The sequence below is a fragment of the Rhamphochromis longiceps genome, linkage group LG8, assembly GCF_057381845.1.
Source record: "Rhamphochromis longiceps isolate RC_006_pf linkage group LG8, R_longiceps_female_GT1.1, whole genome shotgun sequence".
Taxonomy (NCBI): Eukaryota; Metazoa; Chordata; class Actinopteri; order Cichliformes; family Cichlidae; genus Rhamphochromis; species Rhamphochromis longiceps.
Genome location: NC_140564.1, coordinates 24,023,074 through 24,039,605, shown reverse-complemented (window position 1 = coordinate 24,039,605; position 16,532 = coordinate 24,023,074). Strand labels below are relative to the sequence as shown.

The 16,532-nt window shown below is 41.6% G+C and overlaps 1 protein-coding gene across 4 annotated transcripts in view; it reads left to right on the top strand.

The window, feature by feature from the left end:
* The window catches only part of LOC146663725 (zinc finger MIZ domain-containing protein 1-like), a 111,487-nt gene that overhangs the window by 2,492 nt on the left and 92,463 nt on the right, over window positions 1-16,532 (top strand). The window contains exon 2 of one of the 4 annotated variants that reach the window (XM_085416605.1): window positions 12,852-13,024. The exons of the other annotated variants lie outside the window; for them this stretch is intronic. The gene's annotated coding sequence lies outside the window, so the exon portion shown is untranslated. The remainder of the gene's footprint in view (window positions 1-12,851; window positions 13,025-16,532) is intronic. 4 annotated transcript variants of the gene reach the window in all.

Below are 16,532 nucleotides of genomic sequence, written 5' to 3'. Positions count from 1 at the left end.
AGTGAGCGGCTCCTGTGTATGGCGAGCTCTCTGAAGCAGTCTAACAGAAAAAAGGTGAACGAGTAAGCAACCGAAAGCTCTTCCTCCGCGGTCAGAGCCTGTGGGAGGTTTGTGTAGGTTTCGCTCAAGGTCCTTTTTGTGTTGTCTTTACTCAAGAGAATAAACTCTTGGGATGAATCACCCTGCTGGTCTGGCTATTTTCAAATGGTAAGGAGAGTCGAGGGGTAGAAAGTATGTCACTTGGTAGATATAGCAGTTTAATCATGAGGTTTACCTTTGTGTCAAACAGCACTTAATAGTCCTGTTATGTTAGTTGTGAGTAATTACAACCTTGTGCAGTGTTGCTGTGACTTTGAGATTGTAACTCGTGCTGGAAAGTAACTAAATGCATTACTCAAGGTAAAGGGAACTGAATGCAGCTGATCTGAATAACAAAATAACCATTTGCGCTACATCATACCAGCGTATTCTTCTTCCATATGTTATTCTGCATTCCTCGTGTGTGTGTGATGATTCGCGACGCTCCACCTCTGTGACACGGAGCTGCAGTAACATGTGTACCGCGCAGATATTCACTGAGGGGTTTTATGGTGGATAGAATGCTCTGACTGTACCTGTCAGCTTGACTGTTGACTGTTAATATGAAGCTTCTATTTTCAAAACACAGCTCAGGGAAAGGGAATCTGTATGTGTGTGTGTGTGTGTGTGTGCGTACTTGCTTTGTGCAGGAGGGAGATACAGAGCATAGCGAGGGATGGGAGAGGTACTGGGAGTGACGCCAGACCGCACATCATTTAATCATGTTAGCGTGTGCAACCACTTTGTGCATATTTTCGGTTGCATTGGTGATAGGAGTTGTTATTGTACAAACTGTACTCACACCGAGAGAGAGCGAGAGATGGCTTGACAGGAGGGAAGACAGAGATGACAGTTTGATGCAGGAGAGGCAAAATAAATAGCTCTTTGGATTTTTTAGATTTGTGAAATTTCAGTTTTATGGCAGAAAGCGATAACACAGCCCGAGTCTGATTTTCAGTTGCTGCTGTAACTATTAACATCGCTTGAGAAATCCAAAGTCACCACGTTTGAGAGCATTTAAATGTGAGCCGGTGAAAGGATGACCATTGTGCATATTAGCATTGGATTTCAGCATGCTCTTTGGGCTTAATCCCACTGTTGACTTGCCTGCTAAGTACTGAGTGTGTTATTTTTGCTCTTTTTAAAGAGCCCCTCTACATAATCTCACCTAATCTAATCTATCCCCTTTTATAATAGACTCGGAACGATGTGACTTTATAGAAAAAGCTTTAGTGTAGATCCATACCAAACAGACCAGTGTGCTGCTTGCTTCCCCAACCCCTCTGGCAAAGCTCTTGTGAAAATGCATGTGACCTCTGTGCCCCTTGTTAGTCTGAACAATAGGCTTGCCTCCTCTTACAGCTGCAGCCATGCTGGAGGGGAAGTTTGCCAGAACAGAAGACACACACCGTCTGATTAATAGGTTTAAAGACAGCAGGGTTAGCTTCATAGAAGGCACAACATCATTAAAAATCTAGATTACATTCAAGTTTTGTTTAGTTGTTTGTGCTCGTTGGTAGGCATGGGAAGCAAATGTGAAATTAAAATACATTTTTTAAATCTAAAACAGATGAAAGGGTTAATCGATTAACTGATTTTCTACTTATTTATTTTTGTTAAAAGTTATACAAATACTTTCTGCAGAGTAAGTTAAATATTCAGACAACCAAATGGACAAAACAATCTCCTTAAAGATGTCAGTCAAATCTTTTTCTAAGAATTCCCAGCATTATAACTGTTAATTGATTATGAAAACAATTCCTTCCTTTATTGCTCATAATTAAAGTGCAATTAAAATCTACTAATTCTTTGTTTGCATGTTTGTTGTTGTCAGCAGGGTTTTAGAATTTCAGTGGACAAATTAGAGCGCAAACTGAAAAATAGCTGTGCAAAAAGCAAAAGAAAAAAAAAGAATACAATCTGTGAGTCTTAACCCACACTGGATGTAATTGGAGCTTTGTGGGGTCCCCACCAGTCGCAGGCTCATGCATGTTAAATGTGACATGCTGTGAAAAACAGACGCGGATGATGACAGTGCATTGTCGCAGTGTTAAGTGTAAATGAAAGGCTCTGGATCTTGGAAAACATCCGGTTCTATAAAGTCTCAGCCTTTATAAATTTAAACAAGGTCCAACCGAGGATCCCGTCAAATCTTCCAAGTGTTGCATAGCAGGCATATTCCCCTCTTAAATGTGAGCAAAGACCGAGAAACTAGCTCTCAAAATTTGAAAATGTCTCAAGAGGTGTAATCTCACTATCAAGAAATGGGCACCGGGAAGGCTCCCGAGAGGGCTCTGCTGAAGCATCAGTGTCTAGTGTGCGCTCCAGAGGATTTTTTTTTCTTTTTTCGGGGAGACAGAGAGATCTACATCTCTGATGAGTAATGAAGGTGATTCTGAGCAAGTGGTGGAATTACATTCAACAGAGCCCACGGGGGTCCATATCTTATTGTTCTGTGACAGGGAAAATTAACTGGGATTTACTAATACACAGGGAATGTCCTTCCCCCATTCTCTCCTGCGCTCAAAGAAAAGGTCTGAGGGTAATCTCTTTCCCAAGCACCCCCACGCCCCCTCCCTTCCCAAACACAAATGTCAGATCTTTTCAAGTTTGCTATCGAGATGTAAAACATAAGTAGATAAAATCCCTGACATGTTGCCCCATCTCTCATTCATCTGTTGCCGTATGTTGACACAAAAGACGCGTTCTGCTTAAGTGTTGTTTTGCATTTCACCTGTTCTCCTTTGCATAGTCACTGCGGCAAAGCGTGCAGGTGACCCAAAGTAGATAGGGCTCCATGGCTTTTATTCTCATGGGATCTTTGAGTATTTGTGAGTTTCACGCTTATAAATTGTCATCGTCGGTACTGCTTGTGTGCAGTTTGATTAAATCTGATTGATGCTGGCATAAGACAACAACCCAACAACAGACTAAATATAAAATTTGCATTAATATATTTTGATTGGTGGGTTATAATGCATGCTTTTCCACTTCATTTAAAGCACCCAGACAAGAATAGACACATAAATCTTTGCAAGCCTTTTGCCTGCTGTGCATGTTAAGAGCACTTGTGTACTCACTGTGAGGTTACCTTTGCAAAATTAGCATGTATGAAAATCCTGCCCTTGCTTCAAAATATACAAGATACTGGATATATTATTACAGATGAACAGGTAGAACTTGACTTCCATAGTATTATCACAAATCAGCCAGACAAGACCCTAAATTTATAAGCATGACAAGGTAACAAAAATACATGTGCACACACAGAGAAGCAGTGCAAAACCATCAGCAGCCTTCATAAAATCTGAACATGGCAGATTACAGCAGTTATAGCCAGATGTGTACTCTGAGTAAGCAACCAGGCTTGCTTTTTAGGGATTTTTCATATTTGTGCAGTTTTTGGCAAGAAAATAAATTAATAAAAAAAAATGTTGATCTTCTCTTTGCTCCTATTTAAGTCCTTTTTTTGCCCTGTTTGCAAATCCATCTCACCAAAGACTCAAAAGCTGATTTATTTATTCATTTATCGTTTTTTTCTTCTTGATAATTTAACGTTTGAATCTTTAAAATTGGCACAAATAGAAAAAAACAGCTTGCACAAACTGCCGAGGTCCAAGGTGACATCTTCAGATTGCTTGCTTTGTGCAACCAACAGTCCAAAACCAAAACACATTCAGTTTTCAATTATAGAAAACAGAAAAAGTCATCACACTACAGAAGCTCTTTACAGCTGCTGATCAACTGTTTAATTGAATAATCCTTTAAGCATCTGTTTACCGGAGCTACAATTCTCTTGCTGCGTTTTTAATCCATAATGATTTTTGTTTCTTTTGTGACCCAATCATACTTTATTTTCTCCTCCCTGCTCAAACAAAGTCTTTACTGATGATGAAGTGTGGACAGCCGTGACACCACACCCACAGCCTGTGTGTCAGCTTACACTGTACCCTCATGCTAACGCCGTGTCTGTGTGCGGTCGGTTACCCAGGTGCAAGGCATGCATCACAGACCGGAGCTGATACACTGACGTGACAGCTGTCGGCAGAGAAAGAAGATCACGAGAGAGGTCTCGGTGCTGGATAGGGTGGAATATGTTAACCCTTAACATGCGACTGATGCATTATAGGTCGCAAAAAGCACGCCTTCTGTTCTGAGTTTGCCTTATTTGTACACAATTTTCAGTTGATTGGGATTTAAGCTCTGTAACTTCCCATCTCATAATCCTCAAATCTCAGACCTCTCTTCAGTGTTAATATGAGGCAGACAAATGTTGTCAGTAGTGTAAACAGGCACTGCAGAAAGCTAAAGTCTGACATTTCCGTGGTGCAGATTTGCTCCAAAGTAAGCAAATATTTACCAAAACACCAGGGTCAGGTGTAGCCCTCAGCTAATTTGGCATAGCTGTGAGAGTACACCTGGTTTGCATCACTCAAAGCATGATGTAGCACAAATCCAAAATTTCTATACATTTACATTACTATTACTTTTATCTGCAGCACACAGACATTTCATCATATCTGACCATCTAGCATTTTATGTAAATTACAGGCAAAGATCCTAGAGTGCTTTAAATAACTCTAGTGTAAACATGTCCTCCATGTTTCTTTACGTTCCTTCATCCTTTGGCTTCTGCAAATGAACCGCGACCGCAGACAATAGATTTCTTTCACACTAATAGTAATCAGTGATATCCTAACAGCCACCACTGCTGATGATGAATGCTAATTAATTGGGCAGTGTTCCTGAATGTAAACATGCAGTGCGACACATATGCAGAAACACTTCACACTCCTATTTATAGGTGCCGATTGCATAAGCTCTTTTGCAACAACAGGGTGTTCTCACTTTGTCAGTATCAAACCGAGAAAAACTGTAACTGACCAGATTATTTTTACACGCGCGCACACGTATATTGCACTTCTTCCTGGCATACCGTGTGTGGCCCAATGGGTCCCACGGCTTACAAAAATGTTGACAGTGGACGCTATTTTTGACCATCTGCTCCGAAACGAGGGCATGTTTGAGTCACAGACGCTGTGGTGCGAGGCTGTGCCCGTGATGTGCCTGGCATGTGGAGAGAGTCAGGGAGGGAGGGAGGGAGGGATAGAGAGAGATGGCTCACCCGAGGGCCCAGCATCCTCCGTGTCACTGTGGAAGTGCACAGTGTGCGGCTGGTTTCACTAATGTGTATTACATTAGCATGGAGGGTGATGGAAGGGGGGAGGCTGTCGAGGGGTGCCAGGGAGTGGTTGATCCTTCACATCTTGGAGGAAGAACAAGAGAGGAGATATCCTTGCGCTTGACTCATGGCGTAAACATCGTCAGTGAGATGAAATAGTGCGAGGTCAGAAAAAGTGTCTGCGTCTCATCTCTTTTTCTTGTGTGCGTCTGCGTTATCTGTGAGGCAGGAATGCGAAACCAAATCTGGGGTGTTCTCGGGATGGGTGGGTGGGAGTCACAGCGGGATTCTTTCAGAGAATTACCCCTGTGTGTCGTCACCTCTCACAAAGTTTACGACTTCTTTCTTTGGAGAGTAGTCGGGCCGTTAAACTACTTTGTAAAGTGCTATTTGTTTTTGCATCCCTTTAAAACTGCCTATATTTCTTTAGCTCTTCGACAGCATTTGTGCATATCGACAAATGTTTATCCTCTCTGATGTGGAGATTTCTACCTTTCTAGACGTCTTTAAGACTAAGTAATCACGCGCTGTCTTGCTGTCTCTCAGCATCAGCCATTCTCTTGATTAAGTGATTTAATTATTTAGTCCATAAAATGCCAGAGAAGTATCTATCCCAGTTGTCAGAGAGCTTCTGATGGCATCTGTAAGTTCTAAACTGAATGATGTTTTAACTCAGAAATAAAGTTTAACCTGCTTAGAGGGGAAGTATTTCAAGCTGGCTTTTAACAGTTAAGCAATTATCCAAGAAATGGCTTAATGACAATAATTTTATTAATTTGGGATGCACAGATATATTGGCCAGTATCAGTGTTTTTCTGAGGTGTCACATTAGATTTGTGCTGGCTAAATGTTCAAAGACTTTTAAGCAGTTCAGCGAGAGCTAAAGAAGTGAGCCAGAGTATTATTTTAACCATCAGCATGAGTGTAACACCACGCCTCCTGAACTCTGTTTAAACGCACTGATCCCTAAACAGGAAGTTAAGAGTTACCGCTTTTACGTTAACTCTGAGGTTTTGCTTGAGGTCAAACACCACAACGTGGCTTTGCTGTAACAAGGACCACCTGAGTTCACCGTTAAATCCTCAGCACTTTGTGGCTTTGCTGCTCTTGATTTTATTTTTCTGGCACCAGCTGATGTCAAGGAGCAAATTGAAAAAGCAAATTACTGCGGGCTGCGTATCCTTTGTCGTCTTTGTGTGCACTTCCTTCGGAGGAGGGAGGTGGAGAAGATCATGTGAGCTGTAATTATATTTATGTTGGGCCCCATTCAATCTGTCACAGTAAATTTTGCCCGACTTGTCATATTGTAAATCATTACAGCGGATTAAATGCTGGTTATGAACTCAAAAGGCCGGGAAAGGATTCTTTTTATTTATTTTTTTGTCCTTGTGATCGCTGTATTTGTTTGTTTGTGACAAGCTAGTTGTGCCTGATATTGGCGGTACAGTGTTTTCTACATGTGTTCAATAAATTTTAATTGGGTGCAGAATGGGTAATGTCAGCGATGTTTGCTTTGAAGAAAATCCCTTTCAAAAGGGCAGGCAGCCTTCCAAAAGTGAAAGAATACCTCTGAAAGGCTTCGTGTTTCACAAGCCGTCCTGCGCATTTTGTTTTCTCATTTGTCTGGAATCAAAGACGGCGATGAGCACCGATGGAAAGTTTGACTCTTTTTCTGGGAAGGGGCTTCTTTCAGGAAAGTGCGAGAGAAAAGTGTGTGTGTGTCAATCAGCTGCTGAGTGCCAAAGCAGGAGAGACTGATGAAAGAGTAATTGGTTTTGCATGTTTCACATACACTCGGCGTCCAAACTACGATAGTGATGGACTGTACTCTTGCCTATGGCAGGACTTAGCTGCCACAGTGAGATTCATAAATATCCTCATGATTAGCTGGGCTCCTCACTCATTAGTAAGTGGTACGAATCGTTACTCCCAAGTCACTAAAAAGATTAGTTCAGAATGAATAAACTTTTCATGCTGCTTGCACTTCGGCTGCTCTCAGACAACAATAGTATTGTTAGGTTTCATTTTACTCGTCCCTCATGAATTTTCAGCAGTTAAATCAACTTACAGCAGCGAGTTGTCATACATGCGTTCTGCCACTCTTGAGCACAAAGACTGGATGCAAGCCTCACATGTCGGAGCAGTTGCTTCATTTGTCTAGAAAATCACTTGTTTGGAGAAGCCCTGAATGTTGCATCCCTTGATTTGTATGCGAATAACATCTACCCAAATAAAGCTTTGGAAATTTCCCTAATGTTCACTGCAGCAAAATCACATTTCAGCCTTATTTATGCTGCTGTCTATACCTGAAGACATAATTTCATACCTAATTTTTATACACTCTCTTAACCTGCTATATATTATGGATTTGAGCTTGCCAGTACTTCTAAGAAGGAAACTATGAATTATTTGTGTCATTACTTTTGCTGCTGATAGTTTGAAATGTTTTGCATAATAAACAGCCGAGACAACAAGTGAAAAATTAATGAGCAATATTGTTCAAAGATACAGTTTATGATGCGTGTGATGTGATGCTTGCTGATGACCAAAAAAGAAAAGAAAGAAAAGAAACTCTATTGTTTTTGGAATGACTGTCAACCATCAATTTTCATAACGTCATTGTTCGGCTACGGAGTATTTATTTTCATTCATCTCCACAGTTTGTATTGTCATGTTAATTTACTCGACAAGTCTCACTACAGTGTGAGATTTTAAGAACAATGAGGATGAAAGCCAAGAAGGCAAGGCTCATATCAGCCGAGGAGGATATTGGAGAGGAGTAGTCTACACTTTGCCGAACTCCCAAAGCTTCTTTTTTAATATTTAGCTCCTGTCAGTTAAAATCAAAAAGTTTCTCACTTTCTCTAAAGCTCGCACAGAAAGAGAGAGAGCGAGAGGGGGAAGCTGCTTCACGGGTGAAAGCCCTCACACATGAATATTTAATGGTTGCATTTTAACCAGAGTCATAAAATCCAAGAGGATGTGGCTGAAAAGAGAGCAGTGAGGAGTGTGCAAAGTAGGCTACATTGTTTCTTTATAGTCTGAGCTGGATGCCTGAAAGTCATGTAACTCTTCTCAGGCTGCAATAGTGAATCAAATATGTGGATTGTGTTGGGCTAATTTAAGGCCTGGGCCACGTTTAGCAACGTGTTGCGGCCTGTTTTTGCAGCGTAAGCAGCTTGTTGTACAGGAGGATGAAGAAATCTTGGACCTTAAGGGGCTAAATTGAAAATGTTTCATTTTGACACTTCCTCAATGCACTCAGGAAAATGAATTTCATATACTTAATCCATTTGGCCAGTTGACCAAATTGTGAGGAAACATCTATTCAATACGCATCAGTTTTAGCTTAATGGAGCTGGAGCCAAAAAAAAGAAGAAGAGGAGATGAGGGTATCTGTGTGTATTTAATATGCAACCTCTCCTTCTTCCTCTACTTCTAGTCTTGTCATGCATTTTTAAAATTCTGTTCAGCCCTCCGCTGAGCCAGACTTGCAGCCGACAGACACTGAGCTGATTGTTAAGTTTGATAAAGCTCTGCGTTTGTGTGTAGCTGGGGTTATTTTTGTGTACGTAAGCTTTACTTCACAGAGGTAATCATTTGTCATCCAATATTGAATCAAGTTAAATGGACTCATAAATTGCAATCACTTAACTCAGCCCAACTATTATGTTTAATATTGCTTTGTGGGAAAAGGTCAGCCGGCAGTGGATCAGGTTCCAGCAACACAGATAATTCAGCTGCCTTTTATGAGTCTTTTAAAGCTCCGGAAGGAGAAAAAAAATCAGCACCCAGGAAAAAACTGACTGTACACTACTTAACAGCGGGAGCGCAGGATACGCAGCAGCTCCTGTTTATGTTTTCTATCCTTGAATATCCTTAATGCTGTGTTTAAAGTGTGTGTGGCTGGCAGGTTGCAGATAAAACACAGTGGATGCCCTTAAGGGAAACATAATAAAAGGCTTTCCCCTCTGAAAGGTCCAAAGTGCAGTTGTCCACTCTGCACAGCAACAATGGAGCGCTTGTGCAAACGGAGCCATCAGTGGCACTGGCAAGCTTGGCAAACCAGCTTATCAGGAGGCAGGGTGCACTGAGTAGTGGGGGGGGGATAGAGTATGTGTTTTTGTGTGTGTGCGTGTTACTTTGTTTTGTCCAGAAGCACTGACCTCTTAATTAATTCATGGCTCCTCTTGTTTTTCTTGCATGTGTTTGTGTGAATACACGTTTATGTATTCGATCATGTGGAGCATGCTAACGGCTAACCAATACCGTTAAGGGAATACTACACCAAAAATCTTACCGAATAACACAGTGAGTGCCAAAAAACTACCTGGTTTTAGCAATCGTGCCACCATCATGTGATATCATAAATCAGTGTGGCAAGTGGCATTTGCATGTCCTAGACCAGAAGGTGATGAATTCAGTGAAAATTTTGTTTCCTTGAACCCGTGTCCACAGCACAAGTAGCACTGCTTCACTGAAAATGTGCCATATTTGCAGGGTATCTGCTGATCAGCAGGTTGTTGTTCCGAGCCGTGCCTCCTTCAGTCTATATGTTGAAGTATTTTCAGCCAAGACACTGAACCCCGAGTTGCCCCCAAGGAATTTACTGGAGTGTTTATGTATTTTTAAAAAAGGCACTTGTAGTAAGTAAGCTCTTTGAGTGCTCAAATTGAGTATAAAAGTATATAAGTACCAGCCCATTTACCATTTATTACAAATTATTGTATAACTGGATTTGGCTGGAAAGGCTTAAATCTTCTTTGAGGAAGCCGAAGAATTCAAGTAAGAAATCTGCAGAGAGCTAATCTCGCATAAATGTTAACATGATGTTAAATCTTAGATCAACAATATTAGAGTTTACCACACGAGCAAGAAGCTGGGCTGGTGCATCAGCAGAGTAATTGGGAAAGAATCTGAGGTTAAATGAAATGCTTTACTAATCAGACAGAGTTTTGATCATTGATATTTGAAGTCTTAAATATTGTTGTCCTAACAAATAGTTTAAAAAAATTCAACTTAAGGCGTAATGAGAAGTGTTGCTTAATTGATTGGGTCTTATTAGCCAGCTGGTAGTCACACAAGTGTGAATGAACCAATGATTGTGATGCACGAATCAAGCGCCTGATGACAATCAGGGAATCCCAGCACTGATTTACTGTCCAATAGCAGGCTTAAAAGGTAGCTCTGAAAAGTCTGGAGTTACAGTTTCCATGCTTTAAAGTCCCCGAGCATGGAGAGAGAGGTGCGGAAAATTTTAGTCAACCACCTATTTAACCCTGGAATATTACTGAGCAGATGTTAAATGGCTGTCATCGGTCAGGTCAGCCGGATAAGCACTGGTGAGCACTATCAACGTGTCAATATTTACATTACTTTACCAATTGCAGTAATATTTTTGCACCACTGTGTGTCGGCATCAAAACTGCATGCATGTAACCACATGAATTCTCCTCCTCTCTCACACAGGTACAATTTCAAGAAGTGCAGTTTGTTGGTGGCAGATTTTTTTCTTTTGCTTTCTCAGAGCTGTTTGAGTTGTTGGAGGAATGCATCGTGTGCTTAGTTTACTCACTTGCCAGATAGTCTGTAGTGCTTTCACTGCATTTCCTTTGGGACACAACACTTGGGGGGGAAAAAAAGGAAGTCTCAAGGTGCCTGTGTTCGGCTTTAGATGTGACTCTGGGTTGGTAAATATTTAGAGAGCAAACATTTTGATACCAGCAGGGATTATAGTTGGGGGAAACATGCTTTTCTAAGAATGGAAATGTCAGCATATTGCAAGGTATCATGCTACAATTTTTATTTTAATGCCTGTCTCCAAAAAGTAGCAATTTAGCAACTCAAATCCCACTGAGGAAACCAGATTGCTTTTCTAAGTCCGGCTTATTTTGATGTAGCTCGCCCACTGAAGCTCATTCTCTTTGTTCGAAAGCATCCAATTCATCAGCAGGGATTGTTGCCGCCTACCAACAACCAACATATTTGTTCTGCTGCTTCACCTTGTTGGCTTTGCAGAGAGAAGGTGCCAAAGGTGGATGTTAAACATGTCAAGTGCTATCTGCTTCATTTACTTGGTCACTGAATATTCATGTGCCTTTATACTGGTGTCAGCCTTCAGCCAGCCGTGCAGACAACCAGCAGCCGTCTCTACAGTCATCAGACAAGCACCATCCCCGTGTCGTCCGAGAGATCCTCTTTAACGTTATCTTTTTTTTGTTTTTTGGACTTTTTTTATCGTTGGAAAATAAGGTGGTGATTGTGCCCGGAGCTGACAACCATTTCCTGTTCCAATTTGTGTGGCATGCGAGCAGAGCTGTGCTGCTTTTCGCTTTGAGGTGCTTGGGGACGAGTCAGAGTGGGCACCCCACGAAGACGACGAGGGAGAAGGAGGGAGGGAGGGAGGAGAGCGAGTATAACCCTGTGTACTGCAGTCATGCCCATTTACTCTCCCTGACACCTCCAGGGACACGCTCTGACCTCTGCGGGGATCTCGCCCCCTCTTTACTCTCACTCATGCGTTTCCCCTCCGCTCTGGGGAAATCGCACCAAATTCCTTGTGCATTACAAGAGCTTTCGGGAGGCCCCAGTTGACGCTTGGCCTCGTCTAGACTGCCGTGACTGTTGTTCGGCAGCGCTGCCGAGCCGCGGTGCAGGGTCAGACTCTTTGCATGGCAGCAGAGATTGCAGAGGTTGTCTCATTAAATATATGCTTCCTGGTAAGATGAAAAGCTCATGCTCTTTGTTGGTTCTTAAGATGAAAGGCCCCCCTCTACAGGCTGTACTCAGACAGAGCTCGATAATGTAAACACGTCTGTGCTGTAGATTACTCATTTGCATGGTGTTGCAGTGAGCTTTGATCAGTGATGGATTGCAGCTAAGTCTGTTTGTTAGTTAAATGGTTACATTGCACTAAGTTATAGAGGTTTATAACTTAAAAGTCTTGTTTGGAGCTTATTCTGAAGTATCAGCATTTGAGATGCAGCTGATTTTGATAGGGAAAGTTTAGTTTGCATCATGCGTGTTCAGCTGTTTAGTGATCATAGAAAAATAAGAAAAATAAAAATTTTGTGGGTATGATTTGAGTTTAAAGAATACTTCCTGCAGGAATACTCGAGGAAAGGAAAGAATAAGTACGCTATATTTGAGTAGGAAGACTCAGTTATTTGAGAGAGAAGAGCCTGTGCGCTTTACGTTGGCTGCAGCAGAGGGAATTTCATCTCCTGTCATCTCCCTGTTGATTAGTATTGATTGGTGAGGCTGAATTGGCCTCTTGAGTGGAAGTTGCATCAAATAATCCCTCATTCGACTTTCCCAAATCCATTGTGAGGGCTGGCGAATGATTTCATCAGAGGTTTTCTGAGCGTGAAGCACTGAGCTGAAACATTTCCTGCGGGCGACAGAAAAAGGCAGTTGTTTTAGCCTCCACTGTTTTACCTCTTAATGAAAGTATGGGAAAGCTGACCTACTGAATAAACTGCGACAAACAAAGCCGAGGGGGACCTGAACGTTACCCCTGCCCCATTACGCTATTTTTTTTTTAAATCACTTGCACCTGTGGTTTGTATAGACATGAATCTTTTTCCCCCAGACAAAAACGAGGAATTCTCTGCAGCTTGGAAGGATCCCCCTGCTGTGCACGGATGACACGGTCTGCTGTGTTGCTGCCACTGCCGCTGCTGCCGGTTGGCTTTCGATGGGGGCAGCTTGAGTGCAATAATGAAATGGAAAAGTTCCAGAGCAGTGAACGCTTGTACGCAGAAGGTAATTGGAGATTGCCACTGAAGAACTCCGCACGATATGCTTTCGATTCAACTTCACAGAAGGGCAGACCACAAAGTTTGATTATGTTTGCTGTTAACCAAACGCCTGCTGCAGTACAGAGAAATGGGATCTTGTTCAGACAGAGAGCGAGGTAGGAAAGGGAGAAGGAAGCAGCTTTGGCTGAATACACATATTTGTTTTTCCACCCATTTTTTTTCGACATGATTTTGTTTTGATTGAATCTCAAGTTTTCAGTGTTGACAAAAACCAGAAGGTTGTGCAGATACGAGTCAAACCGATAGGCAGACGGGCTCTTAATATAACAAATGACTCAGGGCCCATTTGTGTGGCACTGCAAGCAAGTGTTGGAGGTTCACGGCCTTGTTTAATTAAAGTAAAACCTGAGATTGGTGGTCCTTCAGCCACTTTAAGTCTGATTTGACACTAGAGAATCAGAGCGTGTTCAATGGAAAGCAGATGAATGATTGATAAGAGAAGCAAAGCTGCTTCAAATGCTGCTCTGAGGACATTAATAATGAAGGGCACTTTGAGTGCCTTCAGTGGCATATGGGAGACAAGAGATTTCATTACCTTCCCCATTTAGCACAACTGTTTTTGTATAGCTTTTGTTTGCTTTATAATTGTGTTATTATTTTATCAACTTTATGCTTAGAAATGCTGATAATTTAGACACAACCTCATAAAATCATGTTTGTCTTAACTGGTGCCCACAAACCATGGTTTGATTGAACTTATTTATCATTTTATTCCCTGTTAAAACATATTTTTTAAATAAAAATGCTGGCTTCAAATTAATATGTAAATCTACTATAACCTTATGTCCTTTTCCATGTGCCCTGTTTTTATATCTTTTCAAGTTGTCAAAATAGTTCCCTGAGGTGGAGAAGTTTTTCTATTAATATAGAAAACAACAACAGATTGCAGTGGAAACAGGCTTAGATAATTAATAAAATATTTAAAAATGTGGAAGATGTGTACATTTTAAACATTGATGTGAGGTTTCTCCACACTGGACAGATGGAAAATTGCAACAGATGTTAGTGGACCACCAAAAAGTCTGTGCTGTTCCTGAAATGAATACAGTAAAAAAAAAAAAAATTACATATTTCCACTGGTTTCCACATGGTTTCAAGGTGTGACAGATGCTCTCATACCTTTGTCATAAAGTTGAGCCCTTCTCTTCTGCAGACGTTTCATGGCATCCGATTGGAAAGGCTTTGGGTGGTTTAATTCTAAAGCACCCAAAGACTTATATTTGCATCAAAGTCTTGGTTGGAAATGTCTATTTTTTCACATTTTCTTGTGAAAATTTCCTGTTAAGTTGGATAAAAATATGCACTGCGTTTGGATAGAAACTGTTGACACCTTCCCGTGAAGATTTTTGGTTTTTTTTTAGCTCACGCCCAATTTTTAAGCAGTGACTGGCTCATTTCAATAGACAAGGCTGTGCTCACAGTGCTGCTTAAAGTTTGACTGCTCACTTTTGACTTATGAGTGCCAGAGGTGCCAGAACACATAAAAGATGTTGGAAGCGGAAAAAGGAAGATGAGATGTTTTTTGGCAGTGTTTTTACTCTGTGAAACTGCTTCTCCTGTCTGCACTGTAGATCCTGCTGCTCTGTGTGTCTTTGTCAGGCTTCATGTCATCCTGCCATTGTTCAGGCCAGAAATCAGCACATACTTCCATTGTTCTACACTCAAATCTGGAGCTATACACCCTATTCTGCCCCACATTTCTGAACCTCATATTTGTTAAATATACTGCCTCGTCTTAGTCGCGGTAACCGTTCTCTACAGCTTCTGCCACCTCTCTTTGTGGTCTGCAGCTTATATAGCATCCTTAAATGTGAGAAATTGTAGACTCTTATTTAATTTAGGCTCAAAGCACCGCAGCGACAAAAGCATTAGCCTGAGTATTGCCCATGAGTGGAGGCACAAGTGTGTCCTCTCTCCCAATCCAAACCTAAAACCAGGTCTCGACAGTAAAGGAAGACATGCTTCAAAGTGCATCAAAGTAGTCCCCCATCCCTACCGTCTAAACAAAGCAACTTGTTGACATGGTCCCAGACACAAGCTTGGTCGTTTGTCAAGAAGTGGAGGATAGCCGTAGCTCGTGGGAAAGGACTCTGCCTGAAAAGACGGCCTGACATTTGTTTTCGAAACAGCCAATGTCTGGCTTCACGTTAAAGGGCACCCAGGACTTTGGTGTGTTCAATGGTTTTTCTGTTCTGCGGGGGTGTTGATGCGGGCCAACTTCTTATGTTATTCTATGCGCTGCTTTCATGTGGTTTTTACTTTGTAAGGCACCTAGCTTAACACTTTTACTTTGCCGCTCCATCCACCGGCTGTGTGGCAGCACAGCACGGCTCCTTGAAGGGCTGCAGAAAGTAACCTTTATTTGAGAGGGGAAAAAAAATCATTTTTCTCTGTACGGCTTTATGCCACTAACGTTTCTTGGCCCCAGCAACGTTTTCTTTTTACGCCGTAGTCTAGGAGCATTCTCACGTAGGGAGAAATAAATGATTGTGTTTGCCTTAAATACTGCAGAGCTGTAGTCGATTCTCCACCGGAAGAAAAGTGCAATGTAATACAAGCTGTATTTGTTCAGTAGTGATGAATGAGAAGTTATTTAAGCTGCAGGCTTGAGAAGTGAAAGTGACTGGTTATCAATTTTCTGCAAAGAAATATTATGAAACTTTTCCAGCTGAATGATCAGACAGCAGTCTGCGATGAGCATTAATAAATGTCTGTGTTATTGCTGGAAGAGCACACCAAAATGTTCCAACAAACAAACCCAAAACAATTAGCTAAAAGACAGTAAAACTATTAAAGAACTGAGATAAACTGCTGGACTTTTGCTGGACAAGCATGTGGCATATCCAAAGAACATTCACTGGCTTTCCTCGTATAATTGTTTGAGGTCTTTAAATCATCAGTTAATTGAATACTTACTTTGTCCTTGATGGATGCTGAGTATGGGAAAAAACATATGGCTCTGGTATATATAATAGACCGCCTGCTTCTGATGTTTTGCTACAATAATCTGGCAGACAGTTCGCTCTGCTGTGTGACATGAAGAGACCACAGATGAGAATCACCTGTCTGTGGTAAGCCCCGAGAAGCAGAACCCATCTCCTCTCAAGGCGGTTTGTCACAGCAGCTATTAAGACTAATAGCTGGAGCCTGTGATAAGCACAGTTAGCTGAATTCATGACCCGAGTGGCCTGAGCAGCGCTATCATTTCCACTTGTGTGTTTTTCTGCTGATGCGTTTAATTTTTATCCTGTCCGGTGCTATGACACGAGGGGAAACGAGAGTAAGAGAGCGAAATAGAAATGGAGGGACGGGGCCTTGGGTGAAATATTGATCGATACAATCCGGGGTGAAGGCGTTGCAACAAGGAGGAGAGATTATTTGGGTCGTATTACTCGAACAGTACTCTGTGTGGTGTTGATTGTGTAAGATTCGAATCAGAGCAAACTGACATA